Source organism: Enhydra lutris, unplaced genomic scaffold, assembly GCF_002288905.1.
Source record: "Enhydra lutris kenyoni isolate GAN:26980312 unplaced genomic scaffold, ASM228890v2 scaffoldscaffold9, whole genome shotgun sequence".
NCBI lineage: Eukaryota > Metazoa > Chordata > Mammalia > Carnivora > Mustelidae > Enhydra > Enhydra lutris.
The window spans coordinates 53381739-53404139 of record NW_019154093.1 but is presented as its reverse complement, the minus strand read 5'-3'; the positions used below and the strand labels follow the sequence as shown (position 1 = coordinate 53404139).

The 22401-nt window shown below is 38.1% G+C and overlaps 1 protein-coding gene across 2 annotated transcripts in view; it reads right to left on the bottom strand.

The window, feature by feature from the left end:
* LOC111143040 (heparan sulfate 2-O-sulfotransferase 1) overlaps positions 1 to 22401 on the bottom strand; it is a 196520-nt gene that overhangs the window by 18417 nt on the left and 155702 nt on the right. The window lies entirely within an intron of this gene.

The window sequence follows — 22401 nt, the reverse complement described above, 5'->3', positions numbered from 1 at the left end:
CCTTGGGGAATGAGAAAGAAGTGAAGGAACAGAGGAGACAGAGAAGGCTTTTACTTTAGCAACCCTCAGAATCATCCAGCTGCCGCCTGTTCTAATATCCTCACTTGTCCCAGTCTTGAAACTTTTCGTGTTATCTTCACCTCTACTTTCCTTTATTCTTCATTTAGTACAGTGACCAATCATTTAGAGTTTTCTGCTGTCGACTTCTCCACAGATCTGACCTGTCCTCATCACTCTGCTCTTTTCCACCACCGCCCTCTCCCACGGTGTCTTGTTGGCAGCACTGCAATAACCTCACTGGTTCTCTTGCAGCGGTGTCTCTCCTTTCCAATCTACCTTCCAGACCAATTCCCAACTGATATTACTAAAACTACATTTATTAGATCATTCTTCTTAGGAACTTGGAATAACTCAACTGTTTATGTTGACATCAAACCCAAACTCCTTTGGTTGCTAATGCCTGCTGGCCTATGTCTCAGGTACCATCTTATTGACCTTACTTTATTTTTAACTGTCCTCAAAGAAGAAGCCATCTGTTAGAGTTAGGCCCACCCCTTCTACCTCTCCCAGCATATAACACATTCCTATTTCTCCTTACATGACTGCTTATTCTGTCTTCCTTAGCTAGAATGTCATTCTCATTTTTCTATTCTTTCTATTACATTAATTCATTTGAAAAATACTTTTTTGGTGCACCCAGTACATGCCAGCACTATTCTCATACTAGGAGTACAGTGGTAAGAAAAAAAAAGACAAAATTCCTTACCCTAGTGGAGCCAACATTCTATTTGGGGGAGACAGGACATAAAAAATAAGTAAATATGTGAGATGGTAAAAAGTACTAAGGAAAAAAAATGATGCAGTGAAAGGGAATAGGGATGGCCAGAAGTGGGGAGAGTGTAATTCGAAATACGGATTTCCAGGCAGGCCTCTGGAAGAGAATGTTCCTGGAGATGAAACTCCAGGAGTATGAAACCCCACCCAGAGCAAGCTGCTAACTGCCAGGCATTTTCAAGAATAGCAAGGCGATGAGCCTGGCTGCAGCAGAATCAGAAAGTGAGTAGGGAGAAGGGGGTGGGGTGGAACAAGTACAGATCAGAGGTTTACAAGCATCAGGAGGAAAGCCTGAGTCAGCAGAGAAGTGTCACGATATGGGCTGTAATGTACAAGACGGTGACTATAGTTACCAACAGTGTATTGTAAACCTGAAGTTGCTATGGAGAGTAGACTTCGAACGTTCCCGCCCTAAGGACAGCAACAGGATGGTAATTGTGTGACCTGAACGATGTGTTAACTAACCTTACGGTGCTAAACACCAAACAATACATGTGTATCAAATCATCACACTCACTGTACACCTTAAACTCACCCAATGTATATGTCACTACATCTCGATAAAGCAGGAGAGAAAAAAACCACCATTGGCTGCTGTTTGGGAACACAATGCATAGGGGCAATAAAGAAATCTTGTAAAGCCTAGGAAGCCTAGGGCTCAAGTGCTATCTGCTTTCACTGACACCTGCACCCAGGAGATACTGCTCTCAGGCAATTCCATTCACGGCTTGTCCTACTAGTGTTTCTCTTGTAAGTCTTACAAGCCATTTGAGAACAGGCATAGTACTGTACACTTCTTTTATGTATTTCATAGGGCCGAGTATACATAAATGCTTGCCCGCCGATTAGTACTAATTTGAAAGATTAAAAAAATATTAGCAATCTCTCCTAAAATAGGAATCACGATAAGAAATGAGAGACCTAAGCTTCAGTTGTGTGACTCTGATAAGAGACAGTGAAAGTTGCTTATTCTTTTAACCACTCTTGATATGTTCATTCATCTGTTCACAGAAACCTTCAATTTTAGCTCACAGCTTATAACTTAAATTTCCTTTCTTACTAAAATCTTTTTCCAAAGGCACTAAAAAGCATATAGCTAAACTAACCAATTTCACATTTCCCCATTACTTCTGCCCACTGCAATCAATGTCTTACACTCAGCAGGCAACATCTATAAATGTTTTCTACTTGGTTCTTAAGCAAATGAGCAGTGAAAAGAGAGAGTATAGAAGAGAAAAAGCAAGGTGCCTGGATAACTCAATTCTTTCAGCCTCTGAATTACTGAAAATTAACGAACTGGGAAATTCCTAATTTACAAATAGGTTATATTCTATAAGAACCATTTATGTGTGAGAAGGGGTCAGCGGTCTTGACTTCTAGTTCTTTTCTCACCACTAAGTGACTCAAAGTCACTAAAATTCTGTGTATATAATGAAATACTGCAAACTACAGAAAGTTCCCTTGTCAAACATCATCATAATATTAAAGCTGTGAGTTGGTTGATCAGAATAGGTATGCATTTTTTCACTCAACTCATAAAGCCGATAATGCAGTAAACAATTTTCTTACAAGTTTTTAAAAGAGGAAGCAGTATCATTGCCAAATATATGGCACTGTCACCTTAGACATTATAGTAGAAGCTCCATGAGGGCAGGGACTCTTCCCTCTTACTCATGGCTTTATCATTAGTGTCCAGCACAGTGCCAGACACACAGGTGTCAAATATCACAGAATGAGTTGAATAGACTGCTGGGAAGTAACCACTTAGGCAGCCTTTCTGTAGGACAGAGTACTCAGCAGCAAGAAGAGCCAGGGTGGGGGGGGGGGCAGGGGGGAGACATCAGAAATATACAGTTGAGGGGCACCTGGGTGGCTCAGTCGCTTGAGCACTGGACTCTTGGTTTCAACTTGGGTCGTGATCTCGAGGTCATGAGATTAAGCCCCGAGTCAGGCACCACGCTCAGTGTGGCATCTGCTTTAGATTCTCTGCCTCCCTCTCCCTCTGCCCTTCCCACTCATGCTCTTTCTCTCTCTCAAATCAATCAATCAGTCTTGAGAAGAGATGAGAAGAGAAAAAAAGAAAAAGAAAAAGAAAAACAAAGACAAAAACACATTTGCTACCTTAACTGCGAGAGTGAAGAGTCTTAATACTAGGTAGCTACAAGGAGGGGAAAGCACAGGATGATGGGGCAATGACTCCAACCTTAAAACTGTGGGACTGCCTGGGAACCCCTTTACCATCTCCATTAGCTAGTGACCACCTCGAGTCATTCTCTTGGGAATTAACTCCTTCCCATATAATCTCCCACCACTGCTTCCTCTTTTTTCCTCCCCACCCTCCCAAGTCCCTGACATGTGGGACAGACAGCAATTCTTACCAAGTGGCACTGAAAAGGAGATATGGCACTTTACAAAATTCTTCTTGCTGTCTGGAAAACAACTTTCTGGGGCATGGCTCTGGTGGCATTTACATGTATGAAGTATGATTTGAATGAGATAACATGTATGAACTCATTCTGAAGATGGATAAAACTCTTATTTATATATTACTGTATGGTTATATAAACATGGAGGCAAGAGATTCTAACAGAAAACAGGCATGACAAAAATAGCATCTGGGTCATTCAACTCTGCTTCTTAGGAAACAAGCATCCTTTCAGGTTTGTGGGTTTAATTCTTCTGCCAACCAGGTAGTTTTGCACAGGGAGAAAATGTTCTCTATGGTTGTGAACTCCACATTTAACCCTGGCTGGCATCTGAGCTGTTCCTTGGGAGGGCTCAGATAAAGAAAAGACAATCCATCTTCATTCCAGAGATATAAACTATTATTGACCTGTTAGAACATGATCTTCCTAGGAAGAGAACAGCATATTTGGTAGGAATCTGTGATGTTCTATAAAGATCAAAAGGCAAAAAATATAATCTTAACAGCAGGTTTGTAAGAAGATATTTTAGAGACCTTATTCTTTCCACATCAGCATATGGGGTATGGCAAAGCATGGAACACGATCTAGGCTCATGTCTTTACACCTACACTCTACATAGTTTGGATAAACGAGTAAATGTTGAGAATGGTTAAAAGAACAAGAGTGAATACTCAGAACATTTGAATGGGACCTTGTCGTCTAACTGGGCAAAGCCTACATGGAACGTGATGAAGCTGCAAGAGGGCTGACTAACCTTTGGGAAGCACAATGCTGTGTGATTTCTGCTTCATACTAGATTTAACCTCTCTAGGAAAGCAGCGGCCTCACTGGGGACACTGATATATATATATATATTTATTCCGGACTCTCTTAGCCCTAAAGGGTTCAGAGAAACTGTCAAATCCTTCCCCATGTGGCAGGTTCCCATGATCTTGTTTCAAAAACAGAGAATGACCTGTTGGTATTTGTTGGTCCCACTGGTGATGTTGTGATTTTTGTAGTAGTTATTTACCTCTTAAAAAGGGCATTCATCTATTATGCATCTGTGAGAATGGCCCAAACTTTAAAAAAAGAAAAAAGAAAGGCCTAACAATACCAAATTCTGGCAAGAATGCACGGCACCTGGAACTCTCATACACTGCTGGTGAGATTGCAAATAGCACAGCCACACAAAAAAACAGTTTTGCAGTATCTTATAGAGTTACTCTACAACCCAGCAATCCCACGTTCTATACACCAAAGAGAAATGAAGACATAGGTCCACAAAAAATCTATGTGCAAATGTTCTAGCAGCTGCACTCATTAGCACCAAAAGCTGGAAACAATCTGAGTACCCAGAAATTGGTGGATGGATGAAGACTGTAGGGTATCCACACAATGGAATACTGTTCCTCCAAGAACTAACCACTGATAGATGCATACACTGGACAAATGTCAAAAGCCTTATGCTAAGTGAAAGAAGCCAAACTCAAAAGACCTGGTGACTGATCAATGTATGTGGTGAAAAAGGGGTTGTCCAAGATGACTCTAGTTTCTGGCTTTGATATCTTTTTTTTTTTTTTCTTAAGATTTTATTTATTTATTTGATGGAGAGAGAGAGAGCGCGCGCAAGCGCGCGCACCAGCAGGGGGAGCAGCAGAGGGAGAGGAAGAAGCAGGCTCCCTAATGCCGGGCTCCATCTCAGAACCCTTGGGATCATGACCTGAGCCGAAGGCAGACGCCTAACCAACTGAGCCACCCAGGTGCCCTGTGGCTTTGATGTCTTGGTAAAGAAAAATGGGCAAACTTCCTCAAAGGGAATAATGGGGGCAAAGACAGAGTCCTGAGCAATGCCTTATTAAGAGTTGAGAATAACAAGGGCCAGCATGGATTCAGACAGGGAGAAGAAAACACCAGTAAGACAACGTGGTAACTGAGAGAAGACAGAATTATAAAAGAACATAACACTGCTTTGTGTGAGACACGAAACCTACTGCTTCACATACATTATCATATTTAATCCTCACAACCACCAGGAAGTAGTTACTTTAATTATCTTCACTTCACAAATGGGGAAAAGGCAGATCTGCAGTGATGCGCCTGAAACCGCAGAGCCAGTAAGAAATGGGAGGATTTAATGGCAGATCTCCCTGGCTTGGGAGACTGCCCCTAAACCATCTACAGCATCAGTGCTATAGAAAGTGCTGTAGAAAGAGCTGGTCCAAGGTCAATAAAAAGGCAACTCTTGTATATTGCCTGTAATGATTACAGTAACAAGAAATGTTCCTATAGTGTTGTGACATATTTGCTGAAAGTGAGAAAAAATGGTGCAAACACAAATTTTATTAGGCCTAAAATATTGTCACTTTAATATTCTCTATGGTATTTCAGGCCTAGTGAAGCATTCAGTTATGTGTTCCTTGCCCTGACATATCTGCTCTTTACTGACTCACCTCAGTTGTTTTGAGAAAGACAACAGGGGTGGTATGGAGAAACCAGAATGACAGCGGTAAACACCCATACTCATTTCTGGGGATAACCACAAAGGTACACACCTGACATGCACCTGAATAAGACTGTTGTATCAAAAATAATTTTCACTGGGGGAGGGGGGCCAGGAGAGGGTGGTGGGGTTATGGACTTTGGGGAGGGTATGTGCTATGGCGAGTGCTGTGAAGTGTGTAAATGTGGTGATTCACAGACCTGTACTCCTGGGGCTAAAAATACGTTATATGTTTATTAAAAAATTTTTTTTTTAGTTTTCAAATATCTAAGACAGATGCTGACATGTCACCCACAGGTAGCTAGATCATAGAAAATCTCAGCAGACTGATTGGAAACCAACATTCACAAAGTTTTCTTTCAGCTGAATACTACTCACTATAAAGGAAAATATGACTGAAATAAGTGAAAGAGGTGTGCTAATGTTTTTATTTTGTAAAATTTGAAATCAAAGTTGAGGTAATAGATGCGGAAACCAACATTCACAAAGTTTTCTTTCAGCTGAATACTACTCACTATAAAGGAAAATATGACTGAAATAAGTGAAAGAGGTGTGCTAATGTTTTTATTTTGTAAAATTTGAAATCAAAGTTGAGGTAATAGATGCTACTGCTAAGAAGGAGTATGAATGTAAAAAGGGAGGATGATCTGTAATATTTTCACTGTTTATAATGAAATATAATGAACTGATAACTACAGAAAAAAATGGGGCTTCAATGAACTAAGGATAAGAACTACAACTTATTTATTCAACTTTATATTACCTGCACTCTATGACATTTTGAAAATGTCCAATCTATACAAATTTTTTAGTGAAAAATTTCTAAATTTATGACATTAATGATATCTGTATCATTTTAAAAACTGTGCTGTCCACCAACTGAAATGAAAACAAAGGTGATTGAACACTAAAGAGAAAAATGGAAAAAGGAACCAGGAAATGTGCTTAAAAAAGAAAATCAGGAATAAGACTAAGTACAAAAAGCAAGACAGAACAGGAATACAAACATGGAACAAGGAGAAGTTTCTGTTATTATGCTACAGTTCTGAATAAAACCAGAAAACTATAGCCAAAACATGGCTTGAACACATATAGGCTTACATATAAATGTGTACTTCTTAGTGATCACTAAACCAGAAATCACTTCATTTTTTATTGTCTTTACCTGCTTCCTGGGTTTCTTGGGATATACTGAGTTTATATGCTTTAAGGGATCTTTTAAGGCAACTGAAAAGCTAAGTGATTAAATATTTCTTTCACCAAATTTGACTGTTCTCTCCTGAAGGCAAGTATTTTAATGGATTCCACAAAGTACTATGGCAGTCAAGAATATGTTTTGAAGAATAAAAGTATTCTAAAAATTGGTAAGGTGATGTTTCTTTCCTCTCCTTACTCTTCACAGTCATTAGGTCTGTCAAACTAAAATTTATTTTAAAAGATACTAGTTACATCTATAATAGTTCTTGACTATATACATCAAAATACATTCTCGCTAGGTGATTTCTTTCAGGTGTTTGTTTAAAATCTTGTAAAAGTCTATTGAAATTTTTCACAATACTTTTCACTTCCAAAAACATGAGACTGATTGTGAAAATATTCAAAACCTTAAACATTCATGTTAGTATTTAATAAATGAGATTAATCTTTTCAAGAAACTTTTTACTTTGCAACTGCAAGAACCCCAGCATACACCAGAGCTTCAAGTACAAGACTCTTGCCAAAAGCAAAAGCACTCAATATATTATTTTAATAATGGAAACCTCAAGTATTAGAAACCAAGCTGTGTGTGGAAAAAATAAATCATTTAGGTGGAAGGGTAACAAACATTCAATTGAAGGATAATGCAGCCCTGAGGGAAAATATGCATATGAATGGAGTTTATGAAATTGGTTCAGTGCCTCTGCAAAGAAAAAATAATTAATTTATTTTAAAGCTACCTATAAAATGTTTTCAATATTGCAGTATGAATTATTTACAGAAAACTGTACATCTAATTTTAAAGCTACCATTTTACTGAAATATCTTGAGTACTGTGGAACTAGAAATAAAAATACATTGTTTCATGTATGTGGGAGATTCCCTTTTAATTACATGCTCTTCAGAAAGTTATGGGTTAGTACCTAAATCAGTAATAATTCATTCAACTCTTTTTCTTTTCAAATTTAGTAATTTAAAATAACTGGGATATCAACTTAATTTTCAAATTTGACATAGAATACTCTAGAGTTGACAAATACATGAGAGTATATTACTGTGAAGTTATGACTACTAATGAAATGACCGAGGGAATATGTCTGAGCTTAAATCATTTTAAAAATACATTTTAAATATGTCTTTTAAGTTAGTAAGGCTTTTGGGGAAAAGATCTGGATTTGAAGTTTTACCATAACGCTACAAAAAAACATTCAAATGGATTCACAAAATAACCCATGTTTAGAATATTCCTCTTGCTCTCCTAAAATAAGTCACTTGCTTATACAAGACACATAAACAGAATAATGATAAATAACTTTAGAGTATCACCTATATTTAGTCTACTTCGAATTTCTAAAATTACTGACAATAATCAACTTATGAACACTAGAGGGCAGTAAAACACCAGAAGGTGTATTTAAATTACATCTCTAAATGTGGCAAAGGCAAGCCAGTACATTTTTTTAAAAATCAGAATCATAACGATTTAATAAATATGTTTCTTTTTAGGTTGCTAAAGTATAAAGCATTCTATAGCATGTCATTTTGGTACAACTTACTTTGCAAAATCCAAATAAGAAACATGTCCATGATAAAACCCTGGTTTCATCTCTTTCCAGGAAGTTATATTCTTTACAAAGCGTACCTAAAACAGGAGAACACACTCATTACTGAAGTTCAATATAAAGGAAAATGAAATCTGATGATAGCAAAATACTTTCCATTTAGACATTTAAAACAAATCACACCAGTTTGACAATTACGGAGCTTGAAACACAGGTTTCAACTAAGGAGAGCACAGTGTGATCTGTAATTACCAATTCATCACAGAGGGAGCTATCATCACCACACTCAGAGGAGTGAGAAAGAATCCTGAAAGAAAAACCCACACAGTGCAATCATTACAATGCTGCATAGTGAGTAACTGACATGGGTGAGGGGAGGGTGGGTACCAACATACGCCCAAGTCTGTTTTTTACTCCCAGAGACTTGTTATTCATAAAAACTCATACTTATTAATGGCTCAACAAATAAAAACAAAAAGTAATCCTCAAACCAAAATGATTAAAGAAAAGATGATGATTGTCAGAATAAAGAATATTTAAAGAATAAAGAGCAGATATCATTAGCTTGTTGATAAAAAAGTGTAAATATGCTGAAAAAAAATTTTCTTAAAGATTTTATTTATTTGACAGATCACAAGCAGGCAGAGGCAGGCAGAAGGCGGGGGGGATGGGGGAGTAGGATCCCTGCTGAGCAGACAGCCTGATGCAGAGCTCGATCCCAGTACTCTGAGATCATGACCTGAGCTGAAGGCAGAGGCTTAACCCACTGCGCCACCCAGGCGCCCCTGCTGAAAAAAATTTTAAGAGCTGATTAATAGAGAGCTTGATAAGCCTAAGTACCACTAGCTACAAAGCAGTGATACACTATTTCTCAAAGAAAAATGGCATGTATTTTTGATAAGCAAATTTCTGCATGATAAGCAGCAAATAGCTGAGAATGTCTTCTGGGGACTAGGTACAGTGTGGTGGTGAAGGTGGAAGGGTCGGGAGCCCACCACCCTAAACTGCACTGAAAGCTTCTGCAAGCTGTGACCTCAGCCTGGAGCACAGGCCTGTGAACTGCATATTTCTGACAGCTTATCAATCTTGCATTTACATTTTAGAAGAGAGTTAGTCATGTGGAGATATACTGGACCACTTCTACCAGATTAGTCGATAAATTAATGGCAATGAATGATGATGGGCGCCTCCCAGAAAAGGCCTATTGGTAGTGCAGAGCACAAAACAGTGCAGAAGCAGCCACATGTCAGAGAAGTGAGCTAGGGAAAAACAGAAGGTTCTGGGGAAATTTATTTTTTAGGGGAAGCATTAATAAGTCATATACTGGGGTGCCTGGGTGGCTCAGTTGCTTGGGCTGCTGCCTTCAGCTCAAGTCACAGTCCCAGGGTCCTGGTGGGAGCCTGCTTTTCTCTCTGTCTGCCGCTCCACCTGCTTGTGCACTCTTCATCTCTGACAAATAAACAAATCAATCTTAGGGGGGGAAAAAAACCCTCATATTAAGGGAAATAATGGAGTTCTTAGAAGGGAAGTTATAGGAACTTTATCTTAATATCTTATACGTACACACACATACCCTTAAATCTGAAAATTGAATGCAGATAAAATTATGTTGCATTAGAAAACACACAATTATATTTCAGCAGATATTTATGATTTTTCCCCACTGAAAAAGAAAGAGCCAAAAAAATGTGTGATTTGAGGTTTTCATGTTCTTTCCTATCTGTTAAGGTTCCAAAGAGAATGAAAATATCAAATGGCAAATGAAAAGAAACAGAAAATTAAAATTAGATAACCTAAAAACTGAATCCTTAAAAAAAATTCACACGTTGAATATGAAAAGTCCTTATAAACTGCCACTTACTGGTAAATTATTTCATAAAAAGCCTTTGGTTCTGTGAAAATCAGTTCCATTATTTCAGCCAAAAATGAGAGGGAAGTAGAAGGAAAAGAGAATAGGAATGGGAGGTGGTGGTTTAAGGATAGTTAAGGCATATTTAGCGATTCAGCTCTATTTTCCAGAAGCCCGGATTTAATGTGGATGTGATGGTGTGGGAGAGAAATGAAAGGAGGTGGCAGGTTGAAATCTGGGAAAATGGTGTTCTAGAAGCCACATGTTAGAGAGGATCAACAGTACCAACTTAAAAGTGCACTATAGTAAAAGACTCAGGTGGAAATAAGAGTTAGCTGTAAATATAAACTTCAAGGATCCTTCTTTCTTCCACCTTTCTTAAGGACAGTCAGGGTTAAACTGAACCCTCCTAAGGACACACTTCCTTGTTCCATGTGTCCTTCACCGTCCAGTGTAGAGCTCAGGAAGCTAGATAATGCCTGGACTGCTGCAGGGCTTCTCAAACTCAAGGTGCAAATGAATCATCTCGGATTCTGGTCAAAATGCAGATTTTGATTCTGTAGGTCTGGAGTGGGGTCCAAGACTCTGCACTTCTAACAAGTCTCCACAGGATGGCAGGTCAGTGGCTCACACGGAGGAGCAAGGCTTGAGCATAGGTGGGCCCGGGAGTTACCGCTTGGCTTTATTTACACGAAGCTTGTTTTTATACTGCTTTGCCAAGGGGCCCTGAGGTCTGCAAAAGCTCTTTGGCAAAGATACACTCTCATATTCACTGCTTTTATGATAAGGAAAAAAATGTACTGAAATAGAACAGATTTTTAAAGATTACCTTGTAAGCCACTGCAATACATAAAACAGAAGTAAGGACAGGAGCAGAATGAACCCTGCCTACTTCGTCTCCTTCTACCCGCAAACAGTGATGCCTGAAGCATTCTGAAACCAAAGCATTCCAAGAAACACAGTCTAAAAATGAATGAATTGGAAAAAAGGGTTGTGTTTCCAGTTGGGACTGAGGGAAGAGTTGAGTGATGGTGGAGAACAGAACAAGGCATGAATCTTCCACTGTTGTCATCAACTCAAAGTCTCTTGTTTATAGAATCAGCATTTTAGAGGTTGAAGGGACTTAGGATATCCTATCCTTTTATTTTATAGATTAGAACACTGAAGCTCAAAACCCACATACCTTAAATTTTGGCCCAATCATCCTTCTATAACACAAGTTAATTTTCTTAATTTCTTATTGTTCAATTTAAGCAAAGAGGAAAAAACCCAGAAGGATGTGAAAAGAAGGGAGAGTAGCATTTGTATCATTATTTTGATCAACAAACTTGGGCACTGAGAATTTCAAGTCTTATCCACTGCTAAGAAAACCCCTCAGGTCCAGTCATTCAAAACTCCTCATCCCACAAGCTTTCAAAGCTCTGTTGATATGGCTCTCAAAATTGTTCATCTTCTTCATCACATTCATTATAACCTCCATGTCCAATCCACCCTGTCCACTATCCTCGTACTGGACAACCATTTTTGCAATTATGACCACTGACTTATTCTTGCCTTTTTATTATCCTGGGTAACCACAGGGATTGCTGAACACTGCTAGTCAAAAGTAAGAGACCTGGTTTAAATGTTTATATAAGACCTTGCATTTTATTTTCTAAATTCATTCTGAGGTAAATTCACATGGGTTATTATTGCTTTTAAATTCTCTATACTATTATGTTAAAGTCTGTCAAAACATACAGAATCTTTCTCTAATCTCCCAACTATGAGAATACTGAAGGTTCCATATTTAATATATATGTGCATATGTTTTTTTCTTTCATCTCATCAACACTTAAAGTAATGTGTTAAAGTCTCATTAGTAAAGCTGTGGCTGATATACAATTTGCAATAAATCAGCAGAGGCTGAGCTAAGACTGACCTTCCCTTTACAAAAAAGAAAAAAGTGCCAAGCAAACAAATGATGTCAATAAGGGTCAAGTGGTCGTTCAGACTAATCTGGAGAATAGGCAGAGCATTTAGAAGAGTCATTTACATACTGCTGAAATTCTATAACCATCCTTTGACCCCCCTTTGAAGAGCAACCTTTTTAAAAAGTTTCCTTCTCAGGGCACCTGGGTTGTTCCATCGGTTAGGCAGCTGACTCTTGATTTCAGCTCAGGTCACAATCTCAGGCTTATGATCTCTGGGTCTGGCTCTATGCTCAGCAGGCAGTCTGTGTCCTCTCCCTGTCCCTCTGGCACACTCCATTAAAATAAGTAAATCTCAAAAAAAAAAAAAAGTTTCCTTTTCAAAGTCTTAATTTAGCCACTTAACTTTTACCAAGTTAGCTGGTTCTCCCCAAAGTGCCCCCTGCAGACTTTTCTCTGTCTCTCTTCCTCCTTCCATCCCCACTCTCACCCTTTCATCTGTCAGCCTCACTGCAGTTCCCCTCCACCATTTTCTGCCCTCTCACCTCTCCTGCACCACTCGCCTAATCTTTCAGTTTTTCTTCTGGTTTTCCTCTGCAATGGGACATCCTGCTCAAGACCTCGAGATAAGGCTCTGGAATAGGTAGGAGTGCAAATGGAGATCAGGTGAGCAAACCGGCACGCCGTTCACTGTCTGGACTCTCACCGACTACATTTGGCACCAGTGAAAGGGAAGGTGAGTAGGTGAAAGGAGCAAAGCATAATCGTGGCAAATGGACTTAAGAAGACTGAAGACGGAAGAGACTGAACACAGTGGCTCGGGGAGAAGAAATAAAGTCACCACAGTGAATTTATTCAAAGAGTATTTCCATACTCTGAAACAGGCTATCAAGAAGGACGTTTCAGAAGTAGTTGTTAGATATACTACATGAAAAGAGATGTTTTTATAGCTAGCCTGGAGCAGATCCGAAACTGTGATTTCTGTCAGGTTTTATAACTCAAGCAGAGTCAGGCTAGCAAGTCATTAGAGGAGACCTTTAGGGAAAACAAGCGATGTAGGGAGTAGTGTTGTGATTTATCTGCTAGTGGACTCAGACCTGAACCAGTGTGGCAGAAAAAGTTAAGAAAGCACCATGTCTTAAGAGTGTACCTAGACCTATATACTTAATAAGATTCATCTCAACATTAATTATCTGAAAGAACTTGTTTTCACTATCTGTGAGTAGGAATGTCATCCTGACAATCTTGGCCAAATTCCAACTTTGTAATTACTACCTGGTGAATGAATACTACTATTAACTTGGATAATTACTACATACCGAACTTCTACTCATGCCTATACTTAAATAAACATCCATTGTACAGCTGTGGGTAGTTTTATGAGACTAAACTAGAGAGGAAGTTTTCTATACAAAAAGGAAAAGTGAATAACAATTGGATAAAATATAAAAAAGGTTCAGCAGCAACATAACATAATATTTCACCAAAGTCCAGAAATTTCTGTTCAGTCCTTTCTGCAGGAGAAGGGTGGGTGTGTCCCAAATCACCTGAGCGAAGGGGAGAACATATTACCATCAATCAGAGGGGCTCATTCTGCCAGTAATCATCACTGACATTGTGCTCAACTAAGAACTACTTTTAGAACCTAAGTCCATTCATTTGTTCTCTCTTTCATTCATTCATTCAACAAAAAATTTATGGAGCATATGTACTGTGTCTCAGACTCCATTCTAAACACAAGAATACAGTGGTGAATAATATGATGAACAAGGTTCCTGCCTTTTAGGAGCTTCTACAGAGGAAAAGACCAATAGAAAACAAATAAATCAGTAAGTAATAGGAAAGATACATAAAGAATGATGATGGTGTACTATAACTTGGAAGAAGTATTTAATATATAGGATAGCCAAGTGAGGTTTTTCTGAGAGGGTGTCATCTAGAGGATGTTAAAAGGATAACATGAAGTCAATGGTGAGAGACCAGTCTAAGACAGACTGCTACGTGCAGAGGCCTTGAAATGGGAAAGGTTTGGTACATTCAATGAACCAAAGGTCAGTGTGGCTAGTAAACAAGATGATGAAGTAATGGACATGGGCTAGATTTAAAAGGGCCTGTTGGCCAAGGTAAGGAATTTGGATATGGATTTTGATGGGGAGGTTAGAATATGAATTTAAAGACAAAGTACTTCACCATCCTGGGAAGTCTATAATATGCATTTTCACATAACCCACTGAGAACTATGTTCTAGATGTTTGCTACTCAAACTCTGGTTCAAGGACCATAAGAATCAGTTTGGGCCTCAGGTTCCATCTTAGTCCTTTTGAATCGGAATCTGTATTTTAACTGGTGACTGATATACACAATACAAGTTAGGAAGCACTCATCTTAGGTGTGGTCTGAAAAATCAGAATCTGCAACAAACATCAAGTCATGCAAAAGACCAGAAGGTGCCCTAATAGCGAATTAAAAGAAAAAAATTACTAAGTTGTCCTACAGAGAATGCAAATTCTAGATATTTCCGATGTGTAGAAAGGAGTTAAATATGATCACAAACCTTAACAGATGAGTAGAAAAGAATTATGAAAGATCCTAAAAGACACTGCCACTTAATACCTATCTGACAGTTACTTTAAAGACAAGATGTTCTCTAGAGTAGAGATATTTTCATGATAGCAGAGTAAACTTCATTTTCTAACTACAAGAGCTAATGAATCACCGGTCTCCTGCCAATCCCTACCAATTCACTGAGTAAAGCATGCCTCAAAGATAGAATTCCCATGACTGAGTCTGTCTCCCTCTCATGGCTTACTCTTCCCATGCCTCATATTCTCAAACGTTTATCTTTTCATTTGCTTGTTCGAAATTTCCCTCTTAATTTATTCCAATTTCTTAATTGTGAAAGATCCCTGAACTACAGAAAAGTTGAAAGAATAATCCAGTCAACATCTCTATACTCATTCACTAAGATTCACTAACTTCCCAGTTTTGCCTCTGTTTTCTCCATATGCACACACATGCTTAATTTTTTCTGAACCATCTGAAAACAAACAGCAGACATTTTTGATCAAGGATCCAGTTACAAATCACACATTACATTAGGATTTCAGATCACTTAGTCTCCTCACCTCTAGAGAGGACTGCCCAGCCTCATCCCCAAACACACCTTGTTTGGTTGTCACAATGTTGATACTTTACAGAAGTTCAGGTAATTATTCTGGAGAATGTTCTAACAAGATGGATTTGCCTGTTTGTTCAAGATTAGGTCTGGATTAAACATTCTGGTGAGAAACATTTTGGGTTAAATAATTTGGTGGAAAGGACGCCGGGGTGGCTTAGTTGTTAAGCATCTGCCTTCTGCTCTGGTCATGATCCCAGGGTCCTGGGACCGGGTCTCACATTGGGCTCCCTGCTCAGTGGGGAGTCTGCTTCTACCTCTCCCATACCCACAGCTTGTGTTCCCTCTGGCTGTGTCTCCTCTGTCAAATAAATAAATAAAATCTTTAAAAAATAAAATAAACAAACAAACAATTTGGTGAAAATACCATAAAATGATGTTTTCTTTACATAATCTTCATCATTTCTACATCTATGCTTTACGTTCTATATAAATTACAAATAAGTCTTCTGAAAGATGTGGCCTTGCTTTTTATTTCTTTAGGAATATAGCACAATCCCTGTATCTATTACATACTCAATAAATAAATGAAACCTTGAGAGCAGAGTGGACAACTGTTTCTAAGGATGGCAGAATATGCAGAGATAGCTACTACCTGCTCAACAGTTTCATACCTGACTCAACATATTTGGACTTTGCCTCTAAAATTTGAGAAATAATTAAGTATGTGAACAGTTTAGCACAGTGCCTTGTACAGTATATATGAAATACATCCAAGAAAGAGCTGGAGCTAGAGAGTATTTCTCTACTTTGCCCCACACAAACATATTTTAAATGCTGCTCATTATGTAATCTCACTGCTTTTAAGATAGTGTTTATGCTTCTCTTCTAATTTTTTTTCCTATATATAACTAACAAGCTATTGAAAGAAAAACAGCTTTATCTCATCCAAATGCAACTGGGAAAATCTATCACTACATGATGCCTGTAAATGTCATATGTGGGCAGCTTCCAGAGATTCTTATTTCATGAAAAAAAATGGTTAGTATCACTGTCAGACATCTTATAGCTGTCATACAACTTAGTAATGCTGGACACAAAATAAGCAAGGTAACTATTTTTCTAAAAAATACTACTGAATAAGTCTAAAATTACTATGGAAGTATTAAGAGATGTTCCTTTAAGCCAAGATGTATTTTGAAAAGCAATCAAGCAAAGAAATTTAACATCTACCACACACTGTATAAAAATGGATTATTTAGGATACTTGCCCTTGGTATTCAATATTACATAATGAATAGTTTCTATGACCCACTTAGCTAAATAAGCTCATGTTTCTTCTCATTTACAGAAGAGTTATTTAGTTTGGCTGATGGATGTAGATTTTTGGTTTTATGAAAAACAGTAATTGAGGATACTGCAGAGAGCCAAGAATTATATGGGCAGATGGTATGCCATATACTATTAGACTTTACTAACAGCTCTCAAAGAAAGCAAACCTTAACCTTATGTATCAGAGTTACACTCTTGCTTCAGAGCAGGATAAGAGTCAGCTACTTTGTAGTAAATAAGTTCAGCTGTTTTCAGATACATTCATAACTGTATGACTATCATAAAACCTTTCTAATAATGCTACCTTAACATATTTAATCCTAGACAGTATTTCCAAATATTATCTTTTCTCCTCATAGGGCCCAATTCCCATTCCCTTCAATATTTATAGAGAATTCTATTAATTTATAATTATAGTCAGAACTCCAGTTGTGGAGAAACTGTGTGCTACTATTGCTAAAGAGATAAGTGATTTTATTTCATGAGATAATTTCCTCCACTTTTCTTAAGACTATTTCCTATCTATCCATTTGTTAATCTAAAGTTTCTTGACAACTTAAAAGGCAAGGTTATGTTAAAAATATAAGCCACAATTTCCGTTATCCAGGAGTTTGTAGTTAATATTACATAAATTACTAGTAAAGGTGAGATGAAGTTTAGGAGGCTAGTCACAAAACTGAACACAGGTATTCATTAAATAAAGATTTCTCTATCATAAAATGAGACAACAGAATGATTTCTATTGCAAGGTATCTTGCTGAAAATATTTCCTATTTTTAAAAGGATACCATAATAAAGAACATCATTTTCTTTTCAAAAATTCAAGCTTTTAATAAGTTCATTAATTTTATAAATATTTAAATACATATAATATGCAAGGAAATATACCAAATATTGTGAAAAATGTAAAATTATAGAGAAGTTTGTTTAGCAGGGCCACCTGGCTGACTCAGTCAATTAAGCGTCTGCCATAGACTCAGGTCGTGATTCCACAGTCCTGGAATGGAGCTCCACATCTGGCTCCCTGCTCAGCAGGAAGGCCTGCTTCTCCTTCTCCCTCTGTGCCTGCCCCCCAACCCTAACTCATGCACACACTCTCTCTCTCAAATAAATAAAATCTTAAAAAAAAAATGTTTGTTTGTTCCTGTTCCCCAAGAGACTTACAATTCATTGGGGTCAGTACACATATTCCTTAAAATGCTTTTGCCTCTTGAGATACAAAATATGAATGAGGAAGTGTCAGAAAACATTTACTTATCTCCTACGTGTTTACCTGGTCTTGTAGTGACATCACTGGATTATTTTTGGTAGTGTTGATGTGAAGAACATGATACTTATTCTTTGCACAGAGATCATAGGCAATATTGGTAAAGGAGGTGCTTGCAGTTTTGGGGACTCTGTTATAAATGATCACCATGTCCTCTTCCTCATCCAGCATGGCCTCTTGCCGAGGGCCATCCATCGTATGTCGCTGCTCAATTTCTCGAACTTCATGTCTTGCAATTGCCCTTTCTGCAAAGAAAAACAGTTGTGAGCTCACTTTTTAAAGACAATGAAAATAATTTCCCATTCCTCAAACATAATTCTCCAATTTAGAAATGAGTAAGAGCACCTGAAGAAATGTTTTGAAGACCAAACATTCAGAATTACTCTCTGAAGGATAATACACATGCATATACAGAAAAACAGAATAAACAGTCATCAAGTTTAGAATACCACAGACCGGAGACCGGTGTAGTTCAAAAATCACAGTTCTTTTTTTTTTTTTTTTTTTTTAAGATTTTTAAAAAAATATTTTGTTTATTTGAGAGAGAGTGTGCGCACGCGCAGAAGCTGGAGGAGTGACAGGCAGAGGCAGAAGGAGAAGCAGGCTTCCTGAGGAACGGAGAGCCTGATGCACAGGGCTCCATCCCAGGACCCTGCGATCATGACCTGAGCCAAAGCCAGACGCTTAAACCGACTGAGCCATCCAAGGTGCCCCACACTACATTCTAATAGAATAGAATTTTACAGCCTGAATTAACTCTCAAACACACAAAGACAGATTGCATGGATACTAAACTTCACTGTAAGAAGTGCACTTAGAAAATAAGTCACTTGGAATTTAAGCAAAGATTTTGAAATTTATACTTAGGATTTAATTATTTCCTCATTTATCAAAAGGTAGCAGGGCAATGGTTATAAATGCTGGAGTGATTTTAGGTAACAAGAGTAGAAACTATACCAATACAAATCCTTTTTCTTTTTGGTGTTGTACTACATTCTAAGTTTGGGCTATGTTTGTTTGTTTTAAGATTTTATTTGTGAGAGAGAGAGAGAGAGAGAGAGAGAACGCGCGAGAGAGCGAGCCTATAAGCAGTGAGAGTGGCAAGCAGAGGGAGAGGGAGAAACAGGCTTCCTGAGGAGTACAGAGCCCAACGTGGGGCTCAATCCCAGGACCCCAGGATCATGACCTGAGCCGAAGGTAGATGCTTAACCTGTTGAGCTTATTACTATTATTCTTTGTTTAATATAAACTTCAGCTTTGAATTTTTTTAGAATAAGGAAGCCAGCAAGGGGAAAGAGAGATATCAGGGGATAAAAACTTGTAACAAGATTACAAGTTACCTTGCACAGACACAGCTGCCCACACATACCATGCACCCTCCTACCACTAGATCTTTCTGTAAAGTTGTTTCACCTGCTTTGAACACTCTACTATTTTCCCTGTACCATAATGCTGCCTGGTGAACTCATGAACCTCCACATGGAATGTCATCATTGCTCAAACGGGAAGCATGATTCAATCTCCCTAACTAACTAACTAACACATAATGCATACATATGTCTCACATACCACATGTTTCAAAATAGCAATTTTTAAATATTGTATGTGTTATTGGTATCTGTCTACTATAAGGCATGACTTAATACAATGACATGAAAAAGCAATGAGGTACAATTAGAGTAACAAGCATAGGCTTCAAATACTGTCAAACCATGCATTTTATATTTTGGTTCAGAAGATACGGTCACCACATTTAGAAAATATACTCTGAGCTGAAAATTCACATTCATAAGACTTGAATAAGAGTTCCAGGCCTGCTACTTACTAGCTGTGGGCTTTCCAAAACAGGAGAAGTGCATATGTTCTATATGTATATGCATATATGTTTCCTTTTTTTTTTTCCTTCCCATTGGGAGAGCTGGATGGGAATGTGCAGGGAAGGAAATGAGCTTAATGTTAAGCACACTGCTGGATTGCCTGGGATATCCAGGAGATGTTGTGTAGATAATTGGACACATAGGTCAAGAGTTGAGAATAAACATTCAAGTAGAAGACATCTGGGAAAACCATGGAAATGAATGCAACTGCCTACATAATCTAAAATATGTAGCATGGGAAAGAGACTCTGGGACAGAATCTTAGGAAATACCACCATTTAAGGAGCAAGTAGAGACAATCTGTAGAAGGAGGCTAAGAAGAAAGAAAGAAAAAGGAAGCAGGGCAGACTTTCAAGAATCACATGCCACATGATAGCATATTACTTTTCAAATTGACAGTGCTTTCCAAATGGACCTATAAATCAAGGTAATATATGAGGCTATAAGCATCTACATAAGATTTGGAAGCTATCTCAGGTTAAATTCAACGAGTATTTATTGAGAACCTACACATATTATTATATTCAATAATTTTTAAGGACTCTTATCTCCCAAACAACCTCAAACTGTCATCAGATCCCAAATTATTATGGTATTGTTACATACACATGCTGTACTCTTTCCACAAAGGGAAATAAAGCAGTGCTGCTGTCATTCAAGTGCTGACGAAGTGTGAGAGCTCTCCTCAAGCAGCCCAGACATGCATGAAATTGCCTTTAAAAGATTCACCTACAAGCAACGATGCTGGATTTACCTTAAATGGTTTTTCTGAAATCAAGTACTTGGAAAAGAGTTTATGTGTTCTTTCATATATGGGTACCCATTTTACCTACAGAATACTCAATGACTAAACAAAATCTGTGGGTATCTGGGTGGCTCAGTCAGTTGGGCATCTCTGCCTTTGGCTCAGGTTATTATCCTTGGGTCCTGGGATGGAGCCCCACATCAGGCTCCCTGCTCAGCCAGGAGTCTGCTTCTCGCTCTCTACCCTACTCCCTACTTGTGTGCTCTCTTTCTCATTCTCTCTCAAATAAATAGATAATTAAAAAAAAAAAGAAAACCTGCAATATTAATAGTTTCTATAATTACTCCATCTACTTAATAAAATTTTACATGCCCAATAACTGTTGGCAAAATTAGCTACTAAATTAAAAAATATTTTTATTTTACTTTTTGAAGATTTTATTTATTTGACAGAAAGAAAGAGAACAAGCAGGGGGAGCGGCAGGAGGAGGGGGAGGGAGAAGCAGACTCTCCACTGAGCAGGGAGGGAACCTGATGCCTGCCTTGATCCCAGGACCCTGGGATCATGATCTGAACTGAAGGCAGATGCTTAACCAATTGAGCCACCCAGACGTCCCTTAAAAATATTTTTAAAAAGAAGTGATCATTTAGTCTGTGGATGTAATTTTTTTTTTAAATGATAAAACTGTAGCCAGATGTCACATGTAAAAATTAATTATAGGTCTTGGTTCATTATGTGTATTAAGTTACATGTACTGTGTATTAACACAACTTAAAAAGACATCTATGCAAGGTACAAATATGGGAGTCACTACTTTCCTCATTCAAATAACATATTTATATGCATTTTCAATTTTTCAAGGGTTTTTACTTTGCTTTAACAAACAGCGTTATTATTAACATAGTGCCTCAACTACATAAAAAGATGAAAATAGTGTGGAACATCAAGAACATTTTTGTTAGTAGTATTTGTTTATAAAATCAAATCTTGGGGTGCCTGGGTGACTCAGTCAGTTAAGCATCCAACTCTTGATTTCGGCTCAGGTCATGATCTCAGGGTCCTAATGTGGTAGAGCCCCAAGTTGGGCTCCATGCTCAACAGGGAGTCTGCTTAAGATCCTCCCCTCCGCCTCTACCCCCGTCCATGCTTTCTCTTCCTCTAAAGTAAATGAATCTTTTTTTTTTTTTAATCAAATCTCACTTACTTGACTAATAGTAATAACTGTTGATGGTAAAATACTAGTATCTATTTCCACCTTTGACAAATGTAAAGTCAGTAAGTCCAGTCCAGCCACATTCTTTACTTCTAGGTATTCGACAGTTCCAATTCTCTTTAACAAAGATGCTCTGCATCCAGTTACTACAGTTCCTCTGAGACTCTCTTAAATCAATGGGAAAGCTTTATTAGTTACAGCACGTTTGTAGTGCACTTCGAGACTGTAGGCAGTAATTTAAAATACTCATGATGCTTTCTGAAGTAATATTTTTCCATGTTTGAGTAATGAGTTGTAAAGAATCTGCTATGCAAACTATTTCAGAACCCCCAGAAAATGTACAGCCTACAAACAACATGGGGGTGCAATCTGAGAGTCATGAAATTACAGCCAGGCCAGGCACCACCGGCAGCTGGCACTAATGCGTCCAACACTGAGGACAGACCCGGAACTCCACGGGGTTCTAGTTCTAGACTCCTGTGCAAGGTGGCATGTATTTCTCAGCTCAATGAACATTTCCCTGTGGCAGATTATCAACAAACTCAACTCTTTTGTTTTTTTAAAGATTGTATTTATTTAACAGAGAGAGAGA